At 43.2% G+C, this 9,589-nt stretch overlaps 1 pseudogene; it reads right to left on the minus strand.

Moving 5' to 3' along the window:
* Window positions 1-973: 973 nt before the first annotated feature.
* Window positions 974-1,091, minus strand: LOC126095861 (5S ribosomal RNA; annotated as a pseudogene).
* Between the last annotated feature and the right edge of the window lie 8,498 nt (window positions 1,092-9,589).

Below are 9,589 nucleotides of genomic sequence, written 5' to 3' on the forward strand. Positions count from 1 at the left end.
TGCCGCAGAGTACGCTCTGGAAAACGGAACTGGTATTTCATTTGGAACTGACGACTTATTTATTTTCAACTCTTCCAACTGGTTCTGTACCCCAGGAATACCTACTTCTACGTCCTCCTTGCAGTAATCTGTGCGATAGTCATACAACAGTACATTTGTACGATCCTCCTGCGTGAATGATTTCTTAAACCAGAAATTTAAGACTTCGGTTTTCCTTTTGCTGTCTCCTATTGCCACACCAGTCTATTCGACGAGGAACTGGATAGAAGCCTGTGACCCGTGTAGCGCTTTTACATATAGCCAGAATTTTTAGGGGTTTTCGGCGAGATCCTTCTGTCAGGTAAGACGGAGGAAGATGTTGTACGGTTCGCACATTGATCTTCTTACTGTCGGGCGAATTTCTACTAATTTTCGTCTGTCAACATTTGCGCGTCCTTTTTTGAAGCGAGAGGGCAACAATTACTTTTCCCTCATCATTTTCCGAATATCATTATAAACCACGGAGGCTCTCTTCCATCCTTGAATCACTGACTTGGCACATAGGTCTCCAGAGAACGATTAATAATCAGTTGAAACTTTGCCCATAATTTCTCTTTGTCCGTCGTGTTGGAACTAAATGATGTCCATTCATCCTCTAAGTGGGATGCTAACAACTGTTTATATGCTTCTTCTAGCAGAAATACTCTCACAGCCTTCTTGATGGATTTATTAACTTCAGTATACATTTATCACATCAGATGACGGCCTGATTACTAATCTCTGTCTCTATACTAACACTGTCGATAAGGTCAGGCGTGTTTGTAGCTAAAACTAAAACTAACTAAATTCCGTCCGAAGAGGCCTTGGAAGATCCAACGGGACCGACCGGCCGCCGTGTCATCCTCAGACCACAGGCGTCGTACGAGTCTGGAGCCGCTACTTCTCAATCACGTAGCTCCTCAGTTTGCCTCACAAGTGCTGAGTGCGCCCCACTTGCCAACAGCACTCAGCAGACCGGATGGTCACCCATCCAAGTGCTTTCCCAGCCCGACAGCGCTTCACTTCGGTGATCTGACGGGAACCGGTGTTACCACTGCAGCAAGGCCATTGGCTCGTGTTTGTATCTACAAGGTCTAAAATACTTCCATTGCGTGCGGGCTGTCGGGCTAGTTGTTCAAGACAGTGCGGAAATGTGTTCAAAAGTACCTCATATGACTGTATGATTGTACAAAGTGCAGTGTACCTGTAGATGGCCCAATGTATACTCAGTAGGTTAAAGTCGCCTCCTAGTAATACTGCGTGATCCGGGTATTTTCGTACTACTGATCGTAAACTTTTCTTGAACTATTCTGCAACTGTTACTGTTGTGTTCGACGAAAAAACACCTGTAAGAGGTGGGTTCTTAGATGACTTCTGGAAGAGGCCGATTTGATACTATAATACTATATCCTAACATCCCTTTAGAGCACGATGAAGTACTTAACTCTGATCCAATGCCACAGGAGTATATTTGTTACTGCCGGCCGGAGTGGCCGTGCGGTTCTAGGCGCTACAGTCTGGAGCCGAGCGACCGCTACGGTAGCAGGTTCGAATCCTGCCTCGGGCATGGATGTGTGTGAAGTCATTAGGTTAGTTAGGTTTAATTAGTTCTAAGTTCTAGGCGACTGATGACCTCAGTCATTAAGTCGCATAGTGACCAGAGCCATTTTTATATTTGTTACTGTCATTGAACAGCAACATATCACTTGATACAGTAAAAGATAATAGTTTCCTCTCTCACAGTACAAATATCTATAAACTTCGCTGCATAGTCTGTCTAATACAGTTCTCTCACTACTGTCTGGAAGGAGATGATGCTGTCGTCTACGATGAAGATTGCGGACTGGGTTGAGCGGCACTCTGCTCCAACGTATATAAGCGTTCTCCAGCGGTGGCATATGGAACTCTTTTATATTATGGGTTAACGTTACATTATTCGTATAACAGTCTGTAGCTCTTCTTGTAATTTTATTACAGATCTGAAGCTGGTAACTTAGGTTTTAGCGAAACCGGTTATCTTCAATAAAGTTTTTTTACAGCATTCTCGGCTAAGAAGCTCTTCTTCTAAGTAATCACTACGGACCACCCATTCACATGAGTGAACTAATTGTAAATTAATAATTATTATTGGATGTATATGTCTGTTGTTTGACCCGCCAGGTTAGCCGAGAGCCAGCCCCGGATCGAATATGCCCGCCGGATTAACGACGAGGGCCGATGTGCCGGCCAGCCTGGATGTGGGTTTTAGGCAGTTTTCCACATCCCTCTAGGTGAATACTGGACTGGTCCTCACCTCCCGCCTCAGTTACACGATTCACAGACATTTGAAACACATCCGCACTTTTCCATGATTTGCACTAGACGCAGACAGATGGGGTACTCTGATTCTGTCCCGGGGGGGGGGGGGGGGGGGGTACGGGGTGGCGGCAGAAAGGGCATCCGGCCACCCCTTCCAATTAACATGCCAAATCAATATCTCTTTTTCTTCTATTGCAGAAGGAGTACTGGAAACTTCCAGATGGGAGCTCACATCACTGACTGGACCCTTCATTGATAAGGCCACCGACCCCTGCTTCACGTCAGTCTCGCGGAAGCAGCGCAGTACTGTCAGTGTCTGCGTCACATTGTGGGGTGCCGTCAGGCTACCACCCCAGCATAGCAGTAGCAGGGCAGAGCCATCAACGTGTGTGTCACCTCGTCTGAGGCCATTAGGCTACCGGACCCAGCCTATAGGTTGCAGAACAATGCTCTCGACATCTGCGTCACCTCATCTGAGGTCTCAAGGCTAATGCCCCAGCCTTATGGTAGCATGGTCATACCATCAACGTATCACCATCACCCCAGCCTGCATGTAGGAGTCCCACAGCCCATCTGAGCCACCAACGGCAGGTAGAACAACACAGGCACGTTAAGAGTTCTCTGTTGTTGCTGCTGCTTTCAAGGGTAGGAACTTACCATGCCACACATAATATCAATGCTGGATTTCGAGATCCGGCTACCTTCCTTCATGCCTGTCAAACAGTGTTGGAAAGTGGAAAGGGAGCTCCCTGAAATCACAAACGCCCAATGGTATCCCACCACCATGTGCAAAGCAGTCCTCTACTGTGAGCTGTTGCACCTCCCTAAAGAAGGGAGAAATGATGCTGCAGAGAAAAATATCATCAAACTTTGGATGAAGGATGATATGATATTGCAGTCAACAACACAGTGGTGTGGAAGTTTTACAGACAGCAATTGAACTGAAATATTTTTCCAATATGAACGGGAGAGACTCTGGTAAGGCAGTTAGCCGTTTACTCTATTTTGATGTATACTCACACCTTTTTATCCAGCTAATGGGGAGGTCCAGTTTCATCCCTCTTCCAGATGATATTGCCACTAATTAGTGATGCATTAATGTCCTGAATCTGGATGAGAAGGATGAATACTGCTTCACATGGTCACTTATTACCTGAAAAATGCAGATCTTATAGATACCTAAAACACACCTAACATCCGCAGACATTAAGACTTTTAAAGGCATCTCATTCCCTGTCACAGCTCCAAACCTGCTAAAAATTCGAGAGGCAGAACCTTAATTACTAGCTTTATGTTTACAGTCTTTGTGTAGATGGGAAGTTAAGCAATCCAGGAGATCTGAAGCATAAAGTAGTTGGACCTCTCTACTTTTCCAGTGTAGCTTTTCGGTATTCTAAACACGTATATCTATTGCTATTCTCAGAAGGCGAAAAGCAACACTGCATCTGGATCAAAAACATGTCCCGCCTACTTTCCGCCTAAATGTCGAAAAAGATTGAGGCAAGGCACTTATGTCAAAGATGCCTCAACTCTTTTACAAAATCTGAGTATTTAGAAAGACATCTGCTTGATTTCTCAAGCCAGGAACTAGTTGGTTGGTTGTTTCGGGGAAGGAGACCTGACAGCGAGGTCATCGGTCTCATCGGATTAGGGAAGGACGGGGAAGGAAGTCGGCCGTGCCCTTTGAAAGGAACCATCCCGGCGTTTGCCTGGAGCGATTTAGGGAAATCACAGAAAACCAAATTCAGGATGGCCGGACGCGGGATTGAACCGTCGTCCTCCCGAATGCGACAGGAACTAGTGTGTGTGAAAATGCCCACGAGGGAGAAAAAACGTTTTAAAGTTTAAGAACGCTCGCTATCAGGAATGAGTCCCTTTGTTGCATATGCCGATTCCGAGCGTTTACTAATTCCTCTGGCGCACTGTGAAGTTGATCCCAATTCCCCTCAAATCACTTTCACAGAACGACACGTACTGTATATGGCAGCATTTCTCGTTGTATGCTCATATGATTCCAGACGCAAAAAAGTTGACTCATATGTCAGGGGATTATCCTGTGAGATAGTTGTTCTCTGAGCTCGAAAAACATGCTTGGGATGTTAATGGCCTTTAAGCATAAACATCACCGTTACCAGATCACAGGAGAATGATGCTTTATACAACCAGGCAGTTAAATGTCATTTGTGACCTGTCTTTGGATAGAAGGACGAAGTTCCACAATGCAGCTCACAAACCATGCAGCTTGAAGTGCAACTCTCACAATACATACCCGTCTTCTGTCATAATTTGTGGGGGATGATGCTCACTGTCTTGTTGAGCGTTTGAGAGCTTTTGGGTTGGAGAATGATAAGGTCAGTGTCATACCTGACAACGTAGACAAGCACATTTCATTTCCGAGGGTGAGTCAAATGAAAACCTTAAATTTGTAATAACAAATCGAAATTTCGCCCCGTTATCCTGTAAGTTGGTAAGCGTGCTACAAACAGCGTGTAGAATGGCCTGTAGGTGGCAGAATAGTGCAGATGCACACATACCGTCGCAGTATCAGTATAAAGATGGAGTGCAGATGCACACATACCGTCGCAGTATCAGTATAAAGATGGCCGCCCCACTTGCGACTTGCACCACCAGGGAAGAACAGTGTTCTGTTATTTGGTCGCAGGTTCGAATCCTGCCTCAGGCATGGATGTGTTTGTTGACCTTAGGTTAGTTATGTTTAAGTAGTTCTAAGTTCTAGGGGACTGATGACCTCAGAAGTTAATTCCCACAGTGCTCAGAGCCATTTGAACCTTTTTTTTCTTGTTATTCGGTTTCTGCATAGTGAAGGTGTGAAACCTGTTGAAATTCTTCGACGAATGAAGGCTCAGTACGGTGATGCATGTTTGTCACAGCAGCAAGTCTACGAATGGAGTGGGAAGTTCGCAAATGGTGTGACTTCAGCAGAAGATGCTCCTCGTCCAGGCCAGGCACAACGAGTTGTGACTCCACAGAACATTGCAGCAGTTGAAGCCATAGTGAAGGAAAACCACCGAGTGACACTGAATGACACTGCAGCATGTTTACAGATTAGTCATGGGTCAGCACACCACATTGTGCATGATGTGCTCCAGTTTCACAAAGTGCCTGCAAGATGGGTGCCATGGCAGCTGACTCCTGAGATGAGAGAATGACGTGTTGATTCTTGTGAGGAATTTCTTCGGCGCTTTGAACGAGAAGGTGATGGCTTCCTTGCAAGAATCGTTACTGGGAACGAAACTTAGGTTCACTTCCAGCAACCGGAAACGAAGAGAGCGAGCAAGGAATGGTGCTATTCCTCACCACCAAAACCAAAGAAGTTTCAAACAGAACCATCAGCAGGGAAGGTTATGTTGACTCTCTTTTGGGACGAAAAAAGCGTCATTTTGGAGCATTACATGCCTAGAGGGACCACTGTCACCAGTGCATCACAGATCCCCTAAAAAATCATCTGCGGCCTGCAATCAAATGAAAGCGACGTGTATTGCCGTCAGCTGGTGTCCTTTTGCTACATGACAATGCAAAGCCCCACACTGCCCGTACAATAGTTGCAACAATCACAAACCTGCATTTGGGTGTCTTCCTCATCCACCATACACATCAGACCTTGCCCCAAGTGCTTTCCATATGTTTGGACCTCTCAAAGACGCAATGGGAGGAAAGAAGTTCCGTTCTGATGAAGAGGTACGCCACGCAGTGCATGAGTGGTTGCACGGACTACCAAAAGAATTTTTTTGTAAAGGAATTAATGCACTTTGTAAGCGCTGGAGGACTTGCATTGAGCGTGGGGGAGATTACGTTGAAAAGTGAAAAGCTTTGTGCTCCTTCTGCACGACAAATAATATTTAAAACAATATTTAAGATTTTCATTTGACTCACTCTCGTACTAAACAAATGACTTCAAAAATATCGCTCCGCTTCCTGGATTCGCTAAGATTTATACAGGTACCTCTTCAAAAACTTGCTGAGGTGGTGCGGCATGAGGATAGGCATATCACTTGGGTTGAATTTCCCAAGGATGGAAAGTTTCAGCTTGTTAAAAAAGAAGGGCGTTTTTCCATATGAATTTGATGGAGAAACTCAGCAAAACTATGTTGCCCAATATAACAACATTCGCCACCAAACTCACAGGCACTGCGATAACAGATGAGAAACATAGGCACATGGTAATTGTTTGCCAGAAGTTCAGCATCATTGATTTATGAGGGGTATGCTAAATTGTACATGGAGACACATGTGCACATGCTCACAGATTTTTCTGAGAAATTCTGGAGTTTATCCCAGGGCACATGCACTCTGGCTCCTGCCATCTATTACGTCATGCTGGGGCTTTCGTGGAAAGCAATATTAAAAAAGACATGTGTCAACCTCGAACTGTTGACCAATGTTGATATGTTCCTATTTTTCGAAAGTGGGATTCGCCAGGTACTCTGTGAGTATGTCCACAGGTATGCCAAGGTGAATAACCCTCATTTGAGTGAGCATGACTACAGGCCATCTTATGATATGAGGCCATGCAACAAACTCTGCCATTTGGAAAATTCCGATGGCTATCCTAAGACGAAATCGCCGAATGAAGGGTAAGATCCTCAGTGGGGCTGCTGATGCTGCTAGGGGATATATTCCAGAGGCAGCCCTGGAATATTTCAGTGATTTGCGTGACAAGCATAGCACTGGGCACGTCTGTTCCCACGAAATGGCTCCATCCGCAAGCTGATGACAACAGTGGGAAATAAGCGGCGATACATTCTACGCTATACAAACCTCCAGCAGCGACTGAGGTTGGTGATGCGACTTCTTAGATCCACCCACGGCATCTCCTCCAAGTGACGTCCCTGGTTGAAAGAGTATATTGATTTAAACACTGAACAGAGGGCTCAAACGATGTGTGATTTTGTAAAGATTTTTATAAATTAAAGAATAATTTTTTTCGCTAAACCATGGAGAATGTTCGATATGCATTTAGCTTTCAGTTGGGATGGGCATTATGGTGCAAGAGATTAACTTACTAGGACAGATTTTCATGGGCCACAATCTTCAATGAAGGACTAGTGGCTGTCGAGATGGCTAATGTTTCATTGGAGTTCACAAAGCCTGTACCAGTCTGTGTGTTCTGGATTTCTCCAAACTCCACAAGTACCGGTTCCATTACAAGTTGGCAAAATCAGACTTCACTGGTGTCAAGTTTCTCCTACTGGGTGGAAGACTCGACAAGCCTAGATTTGCAGCTGATAATCCTTACGGTATAACACCTCAGAACAAGAAGGTTATTGGCCTGATGAAAGACAAGGTGAATAGCTTGCAGATTGTGGAGTTTATAGGTCTCAGATCGATGATCTGTACATACCATTTAGATGCAGATGCCACCCTGAGACGAGGTAACGATATGCATTGTGCAGCCTCACAGGCGCTCAAAATCAAAAACTATAATGAGTATCTGTTTTCTGATGACGAATCTCCTCATATGGTGCAACAAGTAGTCTTTCAGTCGTAAGGCTTGAAGTATATACTGCACTGCAACGGAAAGTATGTCTGTCACGTCATGACGACAAATGCTTCACTTGTGTAGATGGAAATTGAACTCTTCAAGCACTATTTGCTAAAGTGTGTGTGTGTGTGTGTGTGTGTGTGTGTGTGTGTGTGTGTGTGTGAATTGTATATAATTATGAGTACCATGTAAACAACTGCACACTGTGTGTGCTTGTAAAAGAATTGTGTATATTATGGGTGTTTGTGCATATGTGTGTGGTTTTTCACCTGCTGCTGCTAGTCCCCATATGCTGTAAATATTATAAATACATAACATCAACTTAATATTATATACTTCTGCTGTTGTCAATTTTGTACAGTTTATAAGTTGGTCTTATTTAAATAAAATCATTCTATATTTATGCAATCTATTCTTAAAAATGTTTTGTTAGTGCTTTAATGTATTTTGTATAATGCTGTAAAATATTGTACAGTCAATCAGTAGTTCTTATGTAAATAAAATCATTCTACATTTGTGTAATCTCTTTTTTGAAAAAATATATTGATTCTCATAATAAACCATGTGTTCTTATTGTTATTATTATCTTTTTTTGGTCTCTTCTACCATTGAAGTTACTGTAGGGTGGAATATAATAAGAACAGTTTTATAGAACTTCTATTTTATTTTATGCACAATCATTCAGATTTACAGAAGATTCCAAATAATTGTTTTTCATATACTTTGGGTTCAGTCTGAATTGCATTCAAGTATGCAGGTGCAATTATATACATGGGCATTCTTTCAGTGAATTCAGCCTCCACTGATTTTATAGTTACAGGCTCAACACTTACACGCTTTGATACAAGGGGAGCACAGGTGTTGATTCAATGCTCCACCTGATCAATATTTACACTACTATTGTGCAGATACTCAATAATTTCATAATATGCCCCTCATGTATACAGAGACACCAACACCACAATCTGTCAGTGGCAGTTGAAAATTCACAATAGAAGTCTCTCAGTTCAACAACTTCTGGATGTTTTAGATTTATTTTCATGTCCCATGAGGTTAAATTTAGCATTGATTCACTATACATATCTACTATACATATCTACTTACAACCAAACATGTGAATGTCAGTAGGGGTGTGGTATGTGTCAATTCCTTTCTATATATTCCGCCACACTACATGGATAGTCATACCATGAGTACTGCACCTCAGCACCAGCATGTTATGCATTTTCTACCTCTATAACTGCTTCAAAGTCAGTTTTAGGTGCTAAACATATATTTGCACATTTAGAAGCACTGACAGTTGCATTGTATGTGTTAGTGAATAACAACCCTCTTGTGTGGAACTTGGTTGCTGTGGTTTTGGTTTGGTAAAGTTAGATGACACCATGCCCAAAAAGTTGGGAAGACAACCTGCGGATTATGACTGTGGAAACATCTGAGTGTCCTCATTCATCACTGGATTAGGCATTCACTGCAGCTCCTCTGCTCATGCTATGGTTTAGTCTAACAACGCTGGACATCCTGTAGGTGGCAGCTGCTGCTGTGTGTCTATAACAAGTACAGCAGCAAAAAAAGCTAAGTATAATGAAGCATACGTACTTAATAATAATATTATTATTAATTAGAGGCGGATTTTCATAATACATATAGATATCTTTTTCTTTAGCCCAGCTGATCGCTGTGTCTGCTGCTGGGAGCTCTCCATTCTGGACAGTAAACGGTGATATGCATGGAATTGCATTATTTTAAAAAATGATCAAGTGTGTGGAG

The sequence above is a fragment of the Schistocerca cancellata genome, chromosome 8, assembly GCF_023864275.1.
Source record: "Schistocerca cancellata isolate TAMUIC-IGC-003103 chromosome 8, iqSchCanc2.1, whole genome shotgun sequence".
In the NCBI taxonomy this organism is placed as follows: Eukaryota; Metazoa; Arthropoda; class Insecta; order Orthoptera; family Acrididae; genus Schistocerca; species Schistocerca cancellata.